Raw genomic sequence first — 23049 nt, forward strand, 5'->3', positions numbered from 1 at the left:
GCTGTGCAGTAAATCTGCAGCAGAACAACAAATTATGTTTAAGTTTTCCTCTGTTGTTACTGTTACTGCCTTATTGCTGCTGCTTTCTTTTCATCTTTCCTTGAGACGTGGTCTATCGGGAACAGATTCTCTTCTATCCTCCCAAGACCCCACTTGTGGGATTATACATGTTTTTTTTTTTGTGTTGTTTTCAAATGTCCTTCCAAAAAACATATCCAAACAACTGTCAAAATAGAAGTTGTTTTTGGCCTATGGGCATGATGTTGTATATTAATTCTCTATATTCGATTTTCACTAGTTTGTTCTGCAAAACTGAAAATAAAGAATCTGGATTTCCTTTTCTTTACCATTTCGGCATTTCATGCAAAGTACCCTTATGTATTTTTTTGCAACAGCTGAATTCAGCATGCTTTTAAAATAGTTTTTCCATTCCGAATGCTTATCCCAACACCAGTGGCGGATGCACGTGGTGGCAAGCGCGCTTCATCAAAAAATAATACTGTGTATACGTATAAATTAGGATTAAAGCTGCATAAATTTTGTATAAATATTTTAGTTGAACCCACTTGACAACTACTATTTTACGACGAAAGTTATGTACTTCTAAGATTGAACTCGCTTGCACAAAATTCTGGGCCTGCCACTGCCCAACACCATCTAAATTGGTATTAGGTTGTACACCTAATTTTTCTCAGATGGTAGTTCAATCGGTCAGAGCACCACCTTGTCAAGACGAAAGCTGCGAGAGTCGATAAACAAAACCTCACTCTAATTATGTCGCGAGGCTGACTGAATCCAATCCATTAACCCAAAAATGAAACAAAGTTCATTCCTTTTCGTGTTAGCTAGCGGGGGCAGCTTTCCTATACATGGTAGTCCCGCCGGCTGCTGTGGCCTAAACAGCTGTCCCATCTCTTCTTGATTTGGCTATACTTGTATGTAGCCAGCCATGTTAGCTCCACATCAGACCCGCCCTTTGGGATAGCCGGAATACTGAAGATCGTGGCATGGTATCTCTCAGTTCCTTTAGTGCAAACTATTACTTAACAACATTTTGTTTTGCATTTGGGTTCAGGTAGCAAAGAGTTGGATCGTCATGCTCACGTTGAAACATTCTTTCTTGGCTCGAGTATTTGAACACTGAAGGCTAAAATGAATGGCGTTAATTAATTTTGCAACTTCATTTAATTAGGAAAGGCCAATGGTCCTTCAAGTGTTGCTTTCAATCAGAAGGAAAGAAAATTTGGCCATCAAAATGTCGATTTAAACAAGTGGTAAGGGCTTTCAGGTGGGGTTTACTCTACTCCGCCTCTTTGATGGGTAGACAACAAATTAAATTCACCTCAAACAACACCAATAAGAAGTAGCTAATGTTGGAGCCAAAATGTTTATGGATTCAAACTCATGACTTATTGAATTCACAATTAAATATTCATACATATTTAACGAATTTTCTAGTACAAAAAAAATGTTTAAGCAAAAGTAATAGGGTTTGGTTGCACCTAATAGCCTAGTTGTGTCTTTGGAAGTGGCCCATGCATGTGTCGAACACGTGACCTTGCATTATTAGTATAATGCTCTAACCAACTAAGCTAATAGGCCATCTCACTTTGTCAATTAAACAAACCCGGAATTTTTACCTATATGTAATACATTAGAAACTTATTTACTTTTACTATTTAAGTTTTAACTTAATTACAAGTTGATATATAATTTATCAATTATATACAAAATAATATTAATGAGTATCCTTTTTATATCAGGACGTGAATAAGTAATATTTCCCCATCCCTTTATACTTGCTCTCTCTCCGTCACTCTATTTCTCTCTCTCATTCTGTGTTCTTTCCGCAATTTTCTTCCTTCAATGTTCTCTGTTTTTTATCCTTTCATGTTGTATAGAATTTTAATAGAATTAATCAATAGATTTCAATCGTTTTACTAGAGATTTAACTTAGCAATTTACTTTTGTTTCGTGATTGTGACAAAGGACAAAAAGAGGTATGGGTTGAGATTTAAAGGAAGGGATGGTTGTCATTTGTCCTTTGAACATGTGATAGCTGGTGGAGTGGTTGGAGTTGGCAGTTGCTTTTCAAAAGGGAAGACTTTGTGCAAACTAACTCTTCATTTTGTAGGTATCACGTTCAGCACTCTCCAAGATAAGTAAGAGCAAATACACAAAAGATTGAGAACATTCAAAGAGTAGATTTGCGAGCAAAAAATGTGCAGTTTTCTGAAGCTGGAACATGACCAAAGAACCGGATTGTGAACTTGTTCCTTACCAATGTTTTGTTTTCAAGTCTTAGTTCTTTGTAGTAAGGTGCTCTTGAGTTGTACCTATTTCTGCTTATCAAGAAGCTTTGTTTAGATATTTTCTTCTGAGAAATTTTTAGTTTCAAGCTAGAGTTAGCTTAAAGGGTTGTCACAGTCAGGTGGTTGTAGGGGTGGGGGTGGGGTAGCCTCTTAGGTTACATGAGCTTGTAATATTGATTTGGCTCCTGGTTAGTGAAGTTGAAGTTAAATACTACAGGGGTGTGGGTTGGGGTTTTTTATACCTTTTGAGTCGGGTGTTTTACATGTAAAAATCATGTGTTCTTACTTATTCCCAGGGGTGAAGCTATGTTGCCGAAACATTATACCACGTATAAGGTAAAGTATTACTTGTTATTGATTAAAAATATACTTTGAACATCCTTGCATAGCCCATGGCAAAGGGTGTTCAAAATTTGAACACTCTTATTGAATTTCTTGGTTTCGCCACTGCTTATTCCGCACTTTTATTTATGAAAACAGTAGAGTAAGAACCACGCAGAAGAACCATTTTTTTCACAGTTTGTCCAGTTCGTAAAAGGTTAGGCAATTCTTAGCTAGTCGTGAAAATTTGGTACGATCCAATTCACCCCCTCTTGTATCGCAGTGGTGTCTAAAACAGCATATAGGAAAAGTCAGCATCCTGATAATTATCCTCTGTTGCATGAGTCATTCTTGATTCATCATGAACAACTTCCTTTCGATAAATTTAGCGCGAGTCTCGCTAAAAATTGAGAGGCCCTTATTAGCGACTGAATCAGTACGCCTCGTGTTCAACGAGGAATAGTACCTCACTAAATCACAGTTTTCGACCAGTGAGAGTAGTACTAGTATCAAATATCACAATTCATAACTAATGGGTCAAAATGGATGGTAAGGATTGGGAATTGCGGCTTAATAATAGTTGTTTATGTGTTATTACAGAAAAACCTTGCATTAGCGTGCTTCTCACACCTTTAGTCACTTAACACACAAGCAGGGTCGAAGCTAGCTTTTCGGATACGGGTTCGACTGAACAGTAACTTTTATCCAAACTCTGTATTTGTCTTAAAAAATTATTGAATTATGCACAAATTATTAATTTAGAACCAAGTAAAACTTAAAAGAATTAGAATATTGAACCCCATAAATTTCAAATCCTGACCACCTTTACCCAAGCTTTGACACAATAAGCTCATCAACAAACATATAAGTTGCATGCATGGAGTTGTGAGGAAACAATACAATGGAGACATTCCAACAACGGAAAAGGGCCAAAAATACTCCTAACTTATTGAAAATGGTTAAAAAATGTCCTCCGTTAACCTTTTGGTCTAAAAATACCCTTAACGTTTTATTTTTGGCTCACATATACCCTTAACGTTTTATTTTTGGCTCACAGATACCCTTGAAACTAACAAAACATGGATGGTAAATTTTTGGCTCACCTTCCATCAATATACCATATATTTTTTATATATATTTTATACCACATTATAAATTATATATATACAACATATTTTCGTTTTTTATTATAGCTAATTTTACTTTTTCATTTATTTTTTTAATATATTTTTAAAACTTCAACTTGAAACTACTCCCCAATTTAAATGAGTAATTATTTTTTATTATTATTTTTTTATATTTTCATTTTTTTAATATAACTAATTATAATATATCTATATTTATTAATTATTAATTCAAATAGAGTAACCAATTAATTCAAAATTTAAAAAGTTTTTTTTTAGTTAAAAAGGTACTAGTTTGTTTTGTCTTAATAATGCCACTTGACTTTTTGTGGTTATGCCACTTGTCTTAATAATGTGCTTTTGCCTCTCCTTTTATTATATATAGATATGTGATAAATTATATAATAGTGGTATATATATAAGTATAAAATACACAACTTTAAAGAATATGTATGGTATATTTTGTTTGTTTATATGTATTATGATGTATATACATAATTTATATATGTGGTATAAAATACATATAAAAAATATATGGTATATTGATGGAAGGTGAGCCAAAAATTTATCATCCATGTTTTGTTAGTTTCAAGGGTATCTGTGAGCTAAAAATAAAATATTAAGGGTATATGTGAGCCAAAAATAAAACGTTAAGGGTATTTTTAGATCAAAAGGTTAACGAAGGGCATTTTAGAGTCATTTTCAATAATTTTTGGCCCTTTTCCGTTCCAACAATGACTACTTAACACCACCAGTGAAAGCTAGAACAGTCTGCATAGCTGTGAGTATGAGAAGTACGACAGCTGCCACAGTTGAAGCTCCAGCCCAAGGACTGCTAAAATAATTGCGCTTCAAACTTGCCTTCATTCGGTTCCATGGGTTTTCACAATGTTGAACTAACTTTATGCATTCTTCTTTGTAATAGAACTCATCTGAAAAGGAGACCCCTTTCCCGATTTTGTTGAAGAGGCTAGCCACTTCTTTGTCCTCTTGTTCCTGATGATTCTTTTTAGGCGAAGCAAACTTACATCTTTTTCAGAGTCAATAAGATAATCCATGAAAGTTGCGAAATCACTGAAATATGTTGGATGTACATCAGACGATTGTTGCTCGTATGCTATAAGATTTCGCAGGAAAGTCTCCGTATTATCATCGACTTCAAAACAAGGAATTTCCGTTAACCCATTCTCAAATTTGACATCAAATATACTTGTGCTATCTCTAAGGTCGTCTTCGTCTAACCTTCTATAAATATATCCGACTTTTACGAAGCTAACTCCAGCTTCCGAAAGCTCTATTGCATTTGGCATGACCTTTAGATGGTCCTTATCTCTTGGCATATCTTTCATCTTTGAAGGGTAGCACGACATGTGTACTATTTGAAGTAAATGTTTGATTTCTGCGGCGTTACCTTCACTCTCATTAAAGGATGCAGGGGTCATCTTCGGTAAGAAAGGAAGAAAGGTCTTCTTCACCATATTTATGAATGGTATTTGATGAAATTCATTTGTCGTCATGTCATAAAGTTTGGTCAGGACAAAGAAAGGAAGTTGGTTTTCTAGTAACAACAAATCTCGACGTACAATACCTCTCATGCAACCTGCCTTGATAATTATGTCTTCTCCTTTTGGCTTCATTCCACTTCGCTCTCGAATATACTCTACCACAAAACATCCATCAAGCAACAATATTTCTGAAAATTTCTCAACAATATCACTGCTAAGGTCGTCGCCCCCTATATCGTCGTAACACTTAAGTGCTTCATCTTTTAGTTTCTAAATTTCACTAATGCAACTTTCCACATCAATCTCCGTTTTCCGTTGGAGGTACAACAGTTTGTACTTTTCCATTGAGCGAAGTTCTTGATTTTTGTTATGGTAAGGACCAATGGAGATCATCTTAGGGGTATAAGCATCTGGATTTGATTCACGTAATCCCACATTTACTTTGAATATGGTACATGAGTTGGTAGACGAATTTTTCAAATCCTTAAATCTTTTGTCAAAGATATGTTTTGCGGATTTATTGGTATTCAACCCTTGACCATACGTAGTTTTCTTGATCTGAATTAAATGATCCACTTTCTTCCCTCCTCCTATCTGTAATTAGTGGAAATTAAGGAGTCGGTCACATTTTTTCTTCTTTCGCGTTTTCTTCACAAAACAAATTAAAACTACTAAAACTGAAAATTACCTCTATTTTATTCAGAAAAAGACAGATTTTTTTTCTAAATAAATAAATTTAGGGTCCGTAGAAAGGCCGCGAGTGTGATGTAGGCAGCCTAGTCTGGAAAGAAAAGATATGCAGAGAAGGATGTGCCATTTTCAGAGAAGTCTCTCTCATACTCTGTGCGTGCGTGATGTGTGTGTGAGTGAGAGAGAAAGAGAGACCTGATTTACAGAAGTTTGAACAAGTAGTGGAATTTGATGATCCATTTGGGTAATCTCAATATGATGTGCCATTCTTCTTGAAACTGCAATTCCTACAACAGAGAGATGGGTTAAGACTTTATTATATCAACCTCTTTTATTTTATTCAATTCATAGACGGCTAATACATATCTTTCAAACCAATTCATTGTAGAATTATGAAGGAAAAAAAAAACATGGGACAATGTTCGTTTTTAAAATTTTAATTAATTGAGAACATATATCCATGTCTCAGAATTTATAATTTAAATTTTTTATTTTAGATCAACCCAAAGGAAATACAATTTGGGGCTGTATTAACTTATATTCTTTTTCCCCCCAAAAAGAAAGAAAATACAGTACATTTCAAGAAATGGAAACACAAAGGATTGGCATGTAATAAAGTGAAAATAGTGACTATTTATATAGCTGATTTTAGTTATCTTGGGATTTCAGCGTACATAATTGTAGTTGTTCCTCTAAAAACTAACAAAAATTATCATTTCTAAAAAGTGTATATTGTATGAATTTTTTTAAAATCGTCATGGTACACAATTCCAAGAGTATAAAATATACTCTTAAAAGATCTTCTCATGTAAAATGGTAGCAAAGAATGAAAGAAAAAAAGGTAGCAAACGAATATAACTTATATTCTTGTGCAAGGCATAGAATAAGAAATGCAGGAGTACTAACCTCTTGCTTGTCCTGAATTAATTAGGATGAGAATCAAAGGGGCATCAGAATTAATTAGGATGAGAAGTGAGGCATCAGATTTATAAGAGAATGTGATTACTATGGTCAATTGGAAGTCTTTCTTTATATATTATTATATTATTATGTAACAATCAAACCTTTTCCTTTTTTGACTCGCTCTGTACCAGAAACTTCCCTGCCAATTGCCTAATGATAGGAAGTACTGTCATGGGCGGCTTTCCAGCCATGCCCCATGATCCCTTGGACGCGCTCTGTGGCGTCCTGGCCAGCCTCCCAACGCCCGTCGCCACGGTCGGCCCCGTGATCTCGGCAGCTCCAAGTGACAAGCGCGCATGTGCCTCTGTCGCCCCACCGATAGCCATCGCCAGCGCCCAGCCACAGGCAAAAGCCAACAGCGCCGCGCGCGCAGACAATGCCGCGTGCGCAGACCCTGATGCTAAAGACAAAGTTGCTGCCAACGGACTTGCTGCTGCTTTGTAGAAGACTAAGTCCTTTTCATTGTAAATATAGAGTAGTTTTGCTGCATTTTCTTTAAGTGTGATTTTCCAGCTTTCATAGGTCTAGTCATGTAACTTTGGTTTATTTTTTTTAAGCATTATTAAGAGGGACCAAGCAATCAAAACTTTCAAGCAAGCAAACAATTCTCTGTATTGGTGTCTCTCCCCCCCGACACCGTCTTGTTTTCTGTAATAGCTTTCATTCAATGCAATCAAGCTTTCTTTCATTCTCAATTCTCTTTTCTGCTCTCTTTCAATTGCTCATGACATTGGTTTTCCCGTACGGCTCTGACAATCTAGTCTAGCGTACGGAGGGGACCTCAGTTGGCGGGCAGCAACCGTACTGACATCGGTTGCCTAGCCTTACGTCACCCTTCCAAGGAACTTCAGGACGGCGCCGCGTAACAGTTGGTATCAGAGCCTAGGCTCGACATCGGACGAGGGATCACATTGCAATTACCACCATTTCTGACCATGGTAAATTATGGGGATCGCATCGCGACCCTTGAGGGAACGGTTGACGCATTACGGCCCATCGTGAAAATAGTGCCCGATCTAAAAACCAGCCTAGTGCAAAGGTTGGACGACCTGGACCGCAGACTCATCCATGCCGAAGTTGACATAGAAAACATCAGCCGCGACTCTGAAGGAGACCGGCAAACAGCAGCCACAGAGGCAGCTGAAATTTTTGGTAAATTTGAGGTCCTCCAGCAGGAGCGTGCCGAGGATTTAGCCAACAGGGAACAAGAGGCAGACAGGGTGACTGCCATGCAACAAACCATTGACAACTTGACAGGCCAGCTCAATGTTGTCAATGCTGCTTTACAAGGCCTACTTCGAGGAGGCGGAAACCAATTTGGGGGTGGTGTGAACCTCGCCCCCATAGCACAAAAGCTGAAAATTCCTGAGCCAAAGCCATACAGTGGAGCTCGGAATGCCAAAGAAGTGGAAAATTTTATTTTCGACATCGAGCAATACTTCGATGCCGTGGGAAGCCTGGAAGAAGATAAGAAGGTAGCAACTGCTGCCATGTATCTTCAGGGTGATGCCAAACTCTGGTGGCGGGTGAAGTACGAAGCCATCAAGGCAGGTGAAGATGCCCTCGACACATGGGCGGAACTGAAGGCAGCCATACGCCTACAGTTCTTCCCCGAAAATGTTGAGTACAATGCCAGGAGAAAGTTGTGGGAGCTCCGCCAGACCAAATCAGTGCGAGATTACGTGCGGGAATTCTCCGCGCTCATGCTGAACATCCGTGACATGGGGGACAAAGACAAACTCTTCACCTTCCGGGAAGGGTTGAAACCTTATGCCCGGATGGAGTTGCAGAGACAAAGGGTAGACACGTTGCCTAAGGCAATCCAAGCAGCAGAGTGCCTTGGGGATTACCAAGTGGAAGCCCGGAAGGATAGGCCTCAACAGCCTGTCCGAGGAGGATACAAAGGGGGCCAACCAAACACTAGTGGTCCTAGCAGAAGTGGAGGAGACCGGAGTGCACCCAAATCCAAGACTCCCTCTTCCGGCAGTACTAGTGCTGCATCTAACAACAATGATCGGGGGAGGAAGCCCCCCTCAGGATGTCGCCATTGCGGCGGACCACATTGGAATAATGAATGTCCACATGCACAGATGAATGCCCATCAAGCTTTTGAGGATGGGACGGATGACGACGCCGATGATGCGGACCAGACCGAGCCAGTAGGTGCATTCAATGCAATTGTTGGCTCCATTTCTGAGCCCTTAGCGGGTACCAGTGCCGGTATCCGCAAGAAGAAGGACCCCTGTCCAATTGCCAGGAAAGGAAATAAGAAGGCGAATTTGAGGACTCCTCCTCATCAAGAGAGGACCCTAATGTTCGTTGACATGAAGGTAAATGGCAAGCCCATTCGGGCAATGATAGACACGGGTGCCACCCACAACTACTTAGCCTCGACTCAGGTGGAGCGTCTTGGACTAGTTGTAGGAAAGGGCAAAGGTCGTGTGAAGGCTATCAACTCACCACCTCAACCAGTGGGTGGAATAGCCAAAGAAGTACCAGTGAAGCTTGGCCCTTATGAAGGAAAGTTCAACCTGCGCGTAGTGATCATAGATGACTTTGAGTTAATCGTGGGGTTGGAATTCCTGAGACAGACCAATACCATGCCCGCACCGTATGCAGACATGCTACTGATGATGGGGGCAAATGGGGCCAAGCCCTGCATTATTCCGTGCATTCCCATGAAGATGGAAGCCGAGAACATCTCGGCCTTGCAGTTGAAGAAGGGGGTAAAAAGACATGAACCCACGTTCCTGGCTACCCTCTGCATGGAAGATGTAGAACTCTCCTCGGGTCCCATTCCTGCACCCGTGAAGGAGTTACTTCTGGAATTTGAAGACATCATGCCACAAGACATGCCAAAGCGTCTTCCGCCTAGGCGAACTGTGGACCATGAGATTGAGTTGGTGCCGGGTGCGAAGCCACCTGCCCGGGCGCCATACAGAATGTCACAACCCGAACTCGCTGAGCTTCGGAGACAATTGACGGAAATGCTAGACACAGGGATCATTGTGCCCTCTAAGTCCCCATACGGGTCCCCTGTGCTATTCCAAAAGAAACATGATGGTAGTTTGCGACTCTGCGTGGATTACCGGGCTCTAAACAAAATCACCGTGAAAAACAAGTACCCTATTCCGCTAATGGCAGACTTGTTTGATAGACTGGGTGGTGCGACGGTATTCACCAAAATAGACCTGAGGACAGGTTATTGGCAAGTTCGGATTGCCGATGGTGATGAGCACAAGATGACCTGTGTGACAAGATATGGGTCGTACGACTTCCTGGTTATGCCCTTTGGCTTGACTAACGCACCAGCCACATTTTGCACCTTGATGAACCGAGTCTTCCGAGAATACATTGATGAATTCGTCGTGGTTTATTTGGATGACATTGTGGTATATAGCCAGACACTAGAAGAACACCTGGAGCATTTGCGGAAGGTCCTAGCCCGATTGCGGGAGCACGAACTATATGCGAAGCTATCCAAGTGCTCCTTTGCTCAGAAACAAATTGACTTCCTCGGACATGTCATCGAGGAAGGGAGGATCAAGATGGACCAGCAGAAGATTCAGGCCATAACAGAATAGCCGCCTCCTAAGGATATACATGCCTTGAGGTTGTTCCTTGGCCTATGCAACTTCTATCGGCGGTTTGTGAAAAGTTACTCCCTCATTGCAGTGCCGCTGACAGAACTTCTCAAGAAGGCCACCCCGTGGGATTGGGGCCCCAAGCGGGCAAAGGCCTTCGACGCATTGAAGATGGCTATGTCCAGTAGCCCAGTCTTGGCCCTCCCTGACTTGGCCAAGCCATTCGAAGTGCAAACGGATGCCTCCGACTATGCACTTGGTGGAGTATTGCTACAAGAAGGGCATCCCGTAGCGTACGAGAGCCGGAAACTGAAGGATGCAGAGCGACGCTATGCCGCCCATGAGAAAGAATTATTGGCTGTCGTTCATTGCTTACGCCTTTGGAGGCATTATCTACTGGGAGCCCCATTCGTGGTCAAGACAGACAACACAGCCGTTAGCCATTTCATGACCCAGCCAAAGCTGAATGGATGACAGGCTAGGTGGCAGGAACTCCTAGCGGAATTTCACTTCAACCTGGAGTACCGAAGTGGAAAGACCAATCATGTTGCTGATGCACTCAGTCGGAGAGCTGATCTAGCATCGATGTGTGTACTCGCCGCCCTAAAGGGAAGCAAAGTAACCACCACCATAAAAGACCAGATACAGGATCTACTCATCAAGGATCCTGCTGCACAGTATTTGGTTGATTTGGTAGGACAGGGCAAGACTCGCCAGTTCTACACCGAAGATGGGTTCCTGAAGGTGAAAGGGAACCGACTTTATGTTCCTAAAGGAGGAGATCTGCGACGGACTCTTCTTGCAGAATGCCACGATACTTTGTGGGCCGGTCATCCCGGCGAGGAACGCACCATGGCATTGCTTCGCCGTGCATATTATTGGCCTCAAATGGTCGATGATGTCGCTCAGTATGTGAAGACTTATCTAGTATGCCAGAAAGATAAGTCAGACCGCTTGACGCAGGCAGGGCTCTTGGAACCACTAGCTGTACCAAAAAGACCTTGGGAAAGCGTTTCCCTAGACTTCATCACCGGATTGCCCAAGGTCGGAGATCTCACAACTATCTTGGTTGTGGTGGATCGGTTTTCCAAGTATGCTACCTTTATAGCAGCCCCACAATATATATCAGCAGAAGATACAGCTCGACTATTCTTCTCTCATGTCGTCAAGTATTGGGGCTTACCTAAAGACATTGTTAGTGATCGCGACTCACGCTTCACTAGCAATTTTTGGACCCAACTCTTTAAGTGCCTCGGGACAAAATTGAGTCATAGCTCAAGTTTTCATCCACGATCTGATGGCCAGACGGAGCGATTCAATGGCATGCTAGAGGAATATCTCCGGCACTTTGTGACCGGATCGCAGAAGAATTGGGTGAAGCTTCTGGATGCTGCTCAACTGTGTTTCAATTCACAAAAGAGCTCAAGTACCAACAAAAACGCTTTTGAAATTGTTACCGGACAGCAACCGCTACTCCCACACACAGTGAACGCACCAAACATGTCAAAATCTCCTCGGGCTGCCAGCTTCTCAAAAGAATGGAAGCAAAATTTGGAGATAGTGCGGAGCTATCTTGTCAAAGCCCAAAAGCGGATGAAGAGGCATGCTGATCAGAATCGCTGCTTTGTGGAATACCAGGTGGGAGACAAAGTGATCGTCAATATCCCAAAGCGGTACTTGTTTGCAGGGGTCCATGACCCTCGCCTATTGCAAAAATATATTGGACCCTTGTCCATTGAAAGGCGCATTGGGAAAGTTGCATACCGGGTGGATACCCCAGCTTGGTGGAAAATCCATCCTGTTTTCCATGTCAGTCTCCTGAAACCTTTTCGGGAAGATATGGAGGATCCTTCACGAAGCCAACTCACAATACCAAGTATTCGAGGCCCCAATTCAACCGGGAAAAGGCGTGCTGAAGCTATTCTTGATGATCGAGTGATTCACGCCTCAAGAAAAGATCACCAGGAGTTCTTGGTGAAATGGCAGGGATGTGATGCAGAGGAGAATACTTGGGAGAGGGGAACAAACCTCAAAGCCTACAAGAGCCTGATTGATGATTACCTTGCAAGGAAGGCGCCGAGGACGTCGCCAACTCAGGTGGGGGAGAATGTCATGGGCGGCTTTCCAGCCATGCCCCATGATCCCTTGGACGCGCCCCGTGGCGTCCTGGCCAGCCTCCCAACGCCCGTCGCCACGGTCGGCCCCGTGGTCTCGGCAGCTCCAAGTGACAAGCGCGCATGTGCCTCTGTCGCCCCACCGATAGCCATCGCCAGCGCCCAGCCACAGGTAAAAGCCAACAGCACCGCGCGCGCAGACAATGCCGCGCGCGCAGACCCTGATGCTAAAGACAAAGTTGCTGCCAATGGACTTGCTGCTGCTTTGTAGAAGACTAAGTCCTTTTCATTGTAAATATAGAGTAGTTTTGCTGCATTTTCTTTAAGTGTGATTTTCCAGCTTTCATAGGTCTAGTTATGTAACTTTGGTTTATTTTTTTAAGCATTATTAAGGGGGACCAAGCAATCAAAACTTTCAAACAAGCAAACAATTCTCTGTACTGGTGTCTCTCCCCCCCGACACCGTCTTGTTTTCTGTAATAGCTTTCATTCAATGCAATCAAGCTTTCTTTCATTCTCAATTCTCTTTTCTGCTCTCTTTCAATTGCTCATGACATTGGTTTTCCCGTACGGCACTGACAATCTAGTCTAGCATACGGAGGCGACCTCAGTTGGCGGACAACAACCGTACTGACATCGGTTGCCTAGCCTTACGTCGCCCTTCCAAGGAACTTCAGGAAGGCGCCGCGTAACAGTACTCATAAAATAATTGCAAAAATGTGAGATAACATGTGTAAAGAATGTAACGACGTCCAACCACTAGTTTTGAGTCTGTTCCCACTTTATGTTTTGAGCATGTTTATGATATTAATTACTATTTGTAACTTGTTGGGATGATTTTGGTTGAGACGCGAGGTGCTCGGAACACTTGAAAGCTAAAACAAATTGCTGGTTTTGTTATTGTGTGGTGTGTTAAGTTTAGAATTTTAATAATGATTAATAATCTAAAAGAAGCCTTAATTAATGACATATCTTTGTATGCAGATTTGGAAAGAAGATCCTACTCAACGACTATATATTCTGAACTTTGCTTTACATGAAAAATGAATCAATCAGTCAAAGAACAAAGAAGGAAAGTCAATCCGTTAGCCTTGTCAAAGATTCTCAAGCACGCAAGAATGGGAAGAGATCTAATCAAGGCCAAAGATCAAATCCAGAAGATTCTGCAGAAGCTCAAATCAAGGAGGAATGAAGGAAGCAACTGTTGATACCCAATTTTTCCCTCATATTTTCTAAAAATGCATATATACTTTTAAAATGGCATATTTGCATCATCATTTAGTTTACAAACCTATACAAGCATTTTCTATGATATTTCATAATTTTTAAAGCTCTAAATCAATTTCTTTCTACATTTTTATTATATAAATATTTAATAATTATCCTTTAAATTATTTTGTGATGACTTAATCATCCAAACTTATTATTTACACCAATATGTATGGTTTATAATATTTTACTTCATTTTTTCTATAATTGCATTTGCATTTTTAGGTTAATTTCACAATTTTTGCAATAATAGCCTATATTCATGTTTAATTACATTATTTGTGCCAAAATAGCTTTTATTTTTATTTTTATAATGTTAAGTTATTATTTTCAATCATTTTAGTGCACAAATAATATTTTTTATTATTTACTAATTACTTTTATAAATTATTTTTGATAAAGTTTGGGTATTTAAACAACAACCCAATTTTTAAACCAATTTCGGACCAAATGAATGGCCCAAACACTCAAATACCCAACCCAATTACCCCAGCCCAAAGCCAAACAACCCCTTAACCCAAAACCCAATCGGTACCCGTTAATCGACCCGCCCAGTTAAAATTTTTAATCCTGGCCGTTGATCTTTCAAGATCAACGACCCTCATTCATCCTCTCCTTTTAAATTAATCTCACCCCAACCCTAACCCTTATTTCGCTCGTCCGCCCCCCCAAATCCTCTTGAACCTTCTCCTCTCTCCACAGAAACCCTAACCGCCCCCTCAAATCTCTCCAAATCCGTCTCAACCATAGATTCTCTCAATGATTTCATTACCTTCTGTGTGTTATCTCGTTACTTTCTACAAAACTATGGTATCACCTAGTACTTGCCTAAACATGGCAAGTACTATCTCTCAGAATCCGTCCATTCGACTTCAATCGCTTGAATCTGGACATTATTTAGTCCGTATACATCATGACCATTGCTATATGGGTCCGATTAGCCAAGATATTTGGTCAATCTTTGACTTATGTCAATTAGGGTTTATCTATTTCTTCCCTAATCTGATTTTTATTGATTCTGTATGTTAATACTTCCTTATTTATATTTGATTTTACAGTTTTCCTTGTTTACTGGTTCGATTTCTGTCACTATATAAACCCCTCCCCATCCCACTTTGAAGCGGGATGAAATCGATATGCTTTCACTAAAAATTGGAGCGTTGTTCAATGATTCCCTCATTCTCTTGCTCTATACTTCATTTTGGCCGGCTGAAAGCCAAGGCCACTGAGATTTGGTTATTCGAACTTTCCCTTGGTGCGAGCATTGCCCGGAGTTCTGTTGAAGCTCTTGGGAACTTTGATGCATTGAGATTCTGGGTTCTTGTGAAATTTTTGTTCTTTGTTGTTGTCCGTTTAACTGGTAAGTCGCTTGATCTTTTGCAATTTCTTTTTTTATGAGTCTTTGATTTGCATGTGCTCTCGCTTTTGAAATCTATGGCTTAATGTGTTTCTAGGCTACTTTTATGCACAACTCCGTTAGCTTTACTCTCGTTTTAAATCTCTCTAGCATTTAACTCCTCCTAATGCTGCTAGTTCTGAGATTGTCTATGTCAAACTTGGATAATATGAACCCTCCTAAGCTCGTTTAGCTAGTGTATTGGTGTCTGAATGTTCATGAATATGCTTACCTGCTTTGTCCTGAATCACTGTAATGAATGCCTCACATCTGTAATAACCTGTGTTAAGACCTTCACTGTTAACTATGACTTGTTTCTCTGCTATTGTGTCACTCAGCATGCTCACTTGATCTCATACCCCTTTAATGATGGCTTTAAATTATAGAACAGTTATCTCAACTTGTTTTCCTTACCATGTTTGAACTGTTTTAAGATGAATCCCTAGCATAACTTAGACCTTCCGTAGTTAATTAGTCTACTGGTCAATACTTGAATGCCTACGTTTGCCATTTGACGTGAGGTTATTTTCACTCTATTTTGAACCTCTGCAATGATTTTCTTGCATATGTAATGTGTTCTAATCTGTGTTAAGATTCTTTCTTTCTATCAACTATGACCTTGCTTCCCTGCTAATATGTCCCCCAGCATGTCTTTCGCTCACTTAATTCCTTGTTCCTTCAGTGATTACTTGACTTGTCACAATGTGTGTTCCCCTATCATGTCTGAATGCTATCTTGTTCCCTGATGAGAGTTAACATGTCTGTCTTATGACACTAGGATGTATACTTAGCATGATTTGGACCTTTTAGGTTTCAATTTGTTAGTATTATGCACTTGTGCATGATAATCTTTGTCAATCATGCAAACTTATTTTTCCCCTAACTCTTTCAATATGTGGCCGTCTATGTGTTATTTTACTAAGTGTTGAACCTATTTCTAATTCCCTGCTGAACCTACATTTAATTTTTGTGACCTTTTTGATTAGTTGCTTTGTGTTCTCATCCTTGCTATGTCTACTTTAAGTTATAAGTGTATTCCCTCAATTCTTGTCCCTCAACTATTGTCCTCTCCCTCATTTGTTATCTATCCTATCTTTAACCTCTCATTCATAGCCAGCTGAAAGCCAAGGCTACCAAGGCTCTTACTACTGACCTCCCTAGTGTAAGCACTGCTGGGGGTCCATTGAGGCCCTTGTGAACTATGACACACTAGGGCTTGGTCCTAGTCATTCTTTCAACCTCCAAAACTGCCCCTAGTACTCTAGTTCCTGTCATGTACTGTATATCTATATTGGTTGTTCCAAGTGGTGCAACACTTGTGCTGTGGCTCATTGAATTGGTATGGACTCCTCTATGGATCCCTGAGTCGTGTATTGAATATGGCTCTTTGTTGAAGGCATGGGTATGCTATGTGAGCGATATTGAAGGCCAAGTAAAGCTGGGTATTTAGTTATTTTATTTGGGCATGCTGTGGGCCTATTGTTACTGTTATGTAACATTTTTACTTTTACTCATTGTTGGGCCTGTAATAATCTTTGTATAAACGATTTGGGTTGTTAGTAAAAGGGAATGGGGTGATTTTCATCCAATGGGTAGATAACATGCCTATAGGATTTGGTAATATGTTTGCTATTTGTTCGATTACATGAGCATCGTAGGGATTATGACATTAGGGGAGCTCGCACACACATTACTTATTTACTATTAATCATGAGTCCAAATGCCATGTCTACTGCTACGTGTTTATAGACAACATGCTTATAGGGAGCAGGCACCCCTTCAACTGGCATGATTACTTTCAAATATTTTAGAAACCTGCCTATAGGAACAAAAATGAACTTTCCTTCAATTCACTTCAGTTACTTACTAGAAATCATGCCTACAAGATTTTGATCATTTCATTTGTTATTGTATCACATCGTTCACTAGAAATATTGTTCATATGACTAAGCATAAATAAAACAAGCTCTAAAGTACTATGCGTTAGAGATTCTGCCTATAGGAAATAATTGCTCGCTATAATTGGTTAATGCTAGACCATTCAAACAATGCTTCATGCACGTCGTATGAATAATTCTGGGACTCTTTCCCTAGCAGATTCTATTGTACCCAACTGCGTAAATCACTTAGGCATTGCACATATAGGATTGGTAACTTAAAACTCTCAACAATTAGCTTATTGATACCCGCATGATTCTGTCTATAAGCTATATCCTGCATCTGAAATCACTTGCATACTTTGATCGCCTAGAAAGCATGTCTATATGATTCTGTATATTTATGATCGGCATATGTGTTTGCGTGCATTTGTTGCTTAAGTGTGGAGGTAAACTTGAGCCTTGACTGCCTATATTTGAAGTCCAATATGTTTTGTATGTCGCCTAGTTTTATCATTTTTGAGCAGCCTAAGTTTAAGTCTAGAACCACCCTAAATAGAGGTCCAATACCTTATGGACCATAGGTATGGGACGGGTAATGCACGCATAGGGTACGACCTATAATTGAATTAGAACACTTTTAGATAACAACTTTAACATAGTAATCGGGTAGCAGGAGATGATAGTCTGTGCCCACTGAATAATATGAGTAACACCCTATCTTGAGGGAGTTACGAAGTATTATTTATGTTGCACGGGGTGATCCTTTAGGCTAAAAAACTTAGGACCCCCTCCTCTTTATATGCTGTTATTAGATCTAAATAGTTGTATCCCTATATTCGCACTAAGATCTGTATTAATCATGTTGTAATAAAGTTCTGTGACTTTTGAACTCCTTTGTTTATTTGATCACCTAGGCTAGTCATAATCCACATAATCTTAAGTTTAGCCGGGACCCACAATTGTGGACCTCGAGGAGTGCCTAACACCTTTTCTTTGAGGTAACTTGAGCCCTTACCCAATCTTTGGTGACGTAGACTAGTTAAAACAGAGTTATCTGCATAATAGGTGCCCTAAATAACCTTAAAAACCGTTAGGTGGCGACTCTTCTCTTTTAATACCTCCTTTAAAAGAGTTGTCACACGTCGAAGCCCGCATTTCCCGAGAGAAAATGGGGCGCGACAGCATGGCGACTCTGTTAGGGATTTACACTTAGGCTCTTACCATAATGAACTTGGCTTATGTGGATTAGTTTTCTTTGTTATAAAACGCACATTCCTTTTTCATATTTATTTGTTAGATTTGTTATAATACGCACATCCCTTTCCCGTTCACCTTTACTTGTCTAAAAATGTTATAACATGTACGTCCCATCCATTTTCTGCCTTTATTTTCTTAAATTTGTTACGACATGCACGCCTCTTTCCTTATTCGCCCTTATTTGCTCTAACTGCTCTTCATTTGTTTAAAAACTACTATATTGTTTGCTTTATTACATTCTCGCATATATTCCACGGACTAACTTCTTCCTTTGTCTCTCTTTTATGTTTTACCTTAATACTGTATTTACCGCTTTTTACATATTTATCATGCAAATACTTGGCAATGTGTTATTATCTTTGCATAAAACATACTCCACATCATATTCCACTCGTGCTCAACTAATACCATAGCGGCACTTGATGAGTGTCCGCGCTCTTCCGAAATCACCTTTTAAATTTGGAAAGGCTTATTTGCGGTAAAACTAGTCGATCAGCGGTGCAATCGAGGATTCTGTGACTTTCCCTCTCAAGTTGTCCACTTGAGGGTACCTGTCTAAACTTTTCTAGAAACCCTACTTTAATATTAACTGTGCATGCATCATGTCCAAACCTAGTATGGGTTAGAACGCTGTCCGCGTGATAACCCGCTAAGGCAAGCCTTTTCCAAATTTCGCCGGGATTTCCGTAATCCCAATGGATACCATTACGATATGTGCATTACTTGGAGAAAATACGCTGGTATGTTGATCATTAATGTGTAAATAGTCAGACTCGGAGGGGGAAAGGGCTAACTCTATTTGTTTTGCAGGAAATGAGGCACGAAGTTCCCAGGTTCGGCGTGGTTCAAAATATCCCACATGTGTTGCTTGATTGGTGGAAGAACCTTTCACCTAGTGACCAAAATCATGTGAAAAGGGTCCTCAGAAATTTTACCTTAAATATTGGACATTCGGCCAAATAACACATTGATTGAGGCTGCCACTATGTTTTGGGATGAGAAAAGAGTTGTCTTTCGCTTTGGTAATGTAGAGATGATCCCTCTTTTAGAGGAAATAAGAGGCTTCGCTAGGCTGCCATGGGATAGTCCGGGTTTATTAGTGCCAGAAAATCGCACTCCCCGCAGGTTTTTGAAAATGATGGGTTTCAAGAAAAATGATGAATTACTCTATCTGAAGGAGTCATACATACCATTTGAATTTCTTTATGAACGTTATGGGCATAGCAAGTCATATCGCCTGCACCGTGATGAACTTGCTATTACTTCTTTGGGTTGGACACACCGCCAAGTTTTTGTGTTCATTGTCTGTTTCTTGGGGTTGCTGATATTTCCGATGAAAGAGGGGGAGGATCCATACTCGCTTAGCCATGGTCGCTAGGACTCTAATGGAAGCAATTGAGGGATAAACACACACTATCGTCCCCATGATCTTGGCCGATGCAAGCATAGGCATGGGCACTTCGAGGGCTGTAATTTGTTACTGCAGGTTTGGTTATTAGAACATTTACCAAGAGCTTCTGCGATGACCATTGAATGACTACATAGCCTACCATCATCCAAAAATAATGACATTTATCCCAGATAGGTTTGCACAACCTGGAAGTGCTGTGAGCTGGGTGCAAATTTGACTGACGAAAAGGTACATTGGATGTTCGAATGGCTCCCTAGCAGCGAGTTCATCATCAGGTCAAGAGAAACCACTCATCTAGTGTTGATCGAGTTAAGAGGAATCTATCCTTATGCTCCTATAAGGGTAATAAGGAAAGCGGGAAAAAAGCAGGTTATGCCTCGGGTTTCCAACATGGTCCAGTACAAAGCAGACTTTAAAGGGAACGTCGTTCCGTTCAAATTCGAGGCGCAACATATGTGGAATCAAAAGGTCATTGTGGAGAAAGATACTATCAGTCCAGACAGGTATTATGCCGGCCATGTGTACTTTTACCCATCATGGTAGGTAGATGATATAGCGGGAGATGTCAAGCCAGGGATCAGTCTAAAAAATAGGGTTATAGACGACGCTGCTGAAGCACAAGTGAAGTATAGGATGTTGCGCAAGAGGGTTTTCGAGTCTGAAGCTAGACATTTGGAACAACACAAAGTAGATATGGAAGCCATCAGCAAATGGAAAGAAATTGCTACTAAATCATAAGAAAGATTGGAATATTTGGAACAAGGGTTAATGGAACTTGAGGGGGAGATGAGGAAGAGGCTCTCAGACTGTCAGAATACGGAAGGAAATGAGGGAGGGCACCTAGCAATGGCTTACCTACTATTGGACATGCGCGACCTAGGGAACCTGATTGATGGATCCAAGAAGGCCAAGTATGGAGAAGGTCTTTCTGAGACCAAGTAGATTAGGAAATGATGTTCTTTACTGCTTTTAGCTTAGTTTTAGATTTTGAATGTAATAAGGCAAATGCCATTAGTAATTTTCTTATTATTGTCGTCTTAGTATGGATCTGATTCATCTTCGCATTAATGAAATGACACAATTATTGGCATCAATTTTCTTCAAGTCTATGTGTCGTTTAGGCCTACCTCGGGCACAATAAGGTCCCCCAAATTAGGACGCAAATTTATTTACTGATTCTGCAACACATGTTCAATATTGCAAGCATTCTTTCAATATCCCTTACTGACCTGGTTACCTTTTTGTTTTCTTTTCTTTTATTTATTCTCATTCCCCAAAGGTTGGTTCGTGCATACTGACATCATCCGCATATCATACTAGATCCAGAGGTCCTCCACCTATTTCCCCACCAAGTGATCCTAAAGGCAAAAGCAAAGGGAAAGAAAAAATGGACAATTTAAGCAGTATCAGAAAGGACAATGCAGAGAATGTTGAAACCTCGGACGGTCGGAATACTCCAGCACAGAACGAATTGGTCCTACGTTTGGAACAGAAAATATTGGAGCAACAAGGGGAACTTGAGCAGGTCCGGAACTTGGAAAACCTTTCCCTCACCCTAAATGTCCCCGACCTTAACCAACAAAACATAAACGGCCAAAACCCGATACCTCGCCAAAACACACAAAATCTGCCAAATCCTCCTGCACCACATCAATATGCCACACCTCCTTAGAACCACAACCCTCCGCCGATACCTACTCCTTAAACACACCATCACCACCCAACTCAACACCCACAAATAACCACATACCCCACCCCTCAGAATGCACCACAACCTACTCCTGACCCACAAAACTCAACCAATGACCACCATTACGCCCAGATTCTCGGAGTCCACCAAAACAATCCCATATATGTGAAAACCTTACCCCACAACAGACCCTATACAAATCCGAATCCGCCGAGAAGGACCTGCTCATCAAGAACATGGCGGAGGAACTCAAGAAACTTACTGGCAGAGTTCAAATTGTTGAAGAGGGCAAAGGCATTGATTGTTTGATATTATGAAGATTTGTGTATTTAGCCAGATGTAGAATTGGCAGAGGGTTACAAACCTCCTAAGTTCGAAATGTTCGACGGAACTGATGATCCGAAGGTGCACTTGAGAATGTATTGTGACAAGCTTGCAGGAGTTAGCAGGGATGAATGAATCTGCATGAAGCTGTTCATAAGAAGCCTCACCGGAGACGCCTTGTCTTGGTACATCAGTTAGAACCCAAAGAAATGGGTTAATTGGGTGAGCATGGCATCAGACTTCATGGATCGGTTCAGGTTTAACACAGAAAACGCACTAGACATTTTCTACATTTAAAATCTCAAGAAGAGGCCAACGAAAACTTTCTGCGAGTATGCTATTCGGTGGAGGTCTGAAGCTGCAAAAGTAAGGCCATCACTGGAAGAAGAACAAATGAATAAGTTCTTCGTCAGAGCTCATGATCCGCAATACTACAAAATACTGATGGTTATTGAAAACCATAAGTTTTCGGACATCATCAAATTGAGAGAAAGAATAGAAGAATGGATCAAAAGCGGAATGGTGACAAATTTTGAAGCACTCCAAGCCACAAATAAAGCCTTACAGTCAGGAGGTATCTCCAAGAAGAAAGAAGTAGGTGCGGTGATGGTAGCCCAAGGTCCAAAATCTCCTCTTACATACCAAACACTCCCACCCACATATCAGCCTTTACCTCCCAGATACCACCAACCTACCGCCACTTACCATACTTATAACATCCGGCCAACATACTACCATTCACAACCATCCCGCCAAAACAACCAAAAACCTAGATCAAATTTCGACCACAGACCACCCAGACAATACACCCCAATTGCTGAACCTATAGACTAGCTGTACGAGAGACTGAAGGTTGCCGGTTATATCACTCCCATTCCCATTGTTGCTATGGAAAACGCTTCCCAGTGGATTAATTCAAACAAGACATGTGCCTATCACTCAGGCATGAAAGGTCATATTGTTGATGAGTGTCGTACTTTGAAGGATAAGATTTAGACATTAATTGACACTAAAGTCATACAGGCAAAGGAGGCTGTACCCAATGTCCATAAAAATCCTCTCCCAGATCACATGAGTGGAGGAGTAAACGTGATAGAGACCGATGAAGAATGGGACTCAGAGGGGTCAATTGGACTCAATCGAGAAGGGGATAATTCTTAAACATCTCCAGTCACTCTCACACCTATCATGGTACAGACTCAGGCACCA

General features: G+C 40.7%; 1 pseudogene; it reads right to left on the reverse strand.

The window, feature by feature from the left end:
- Nucleotides 1-4335: 4335 nt before the first annotated feature.
- On the reverse strand, nt 4336-6235 carry LOC107773285 (UPF0481 protein At3g47200-like; annotated as a pseudogene).
- Nucleotides 6236-23049: the final 16814 nt, after the last annotated feature.

This window comes from Nicotiana tabacum, chromosome 12 (assembly GCF_000715075.1).
Source record: "Nicotiana tabacum cultivar K326 chromosome 12, ASM71507v2, whole genome shotgun sequence".
Taxonomy (NCBI): Eukaryota; Viridiplantae; Streptophyta; class Magnoliopsida; order Solanales; family Solanaceae; genus Nicotiana; species Nicotiana tabacum.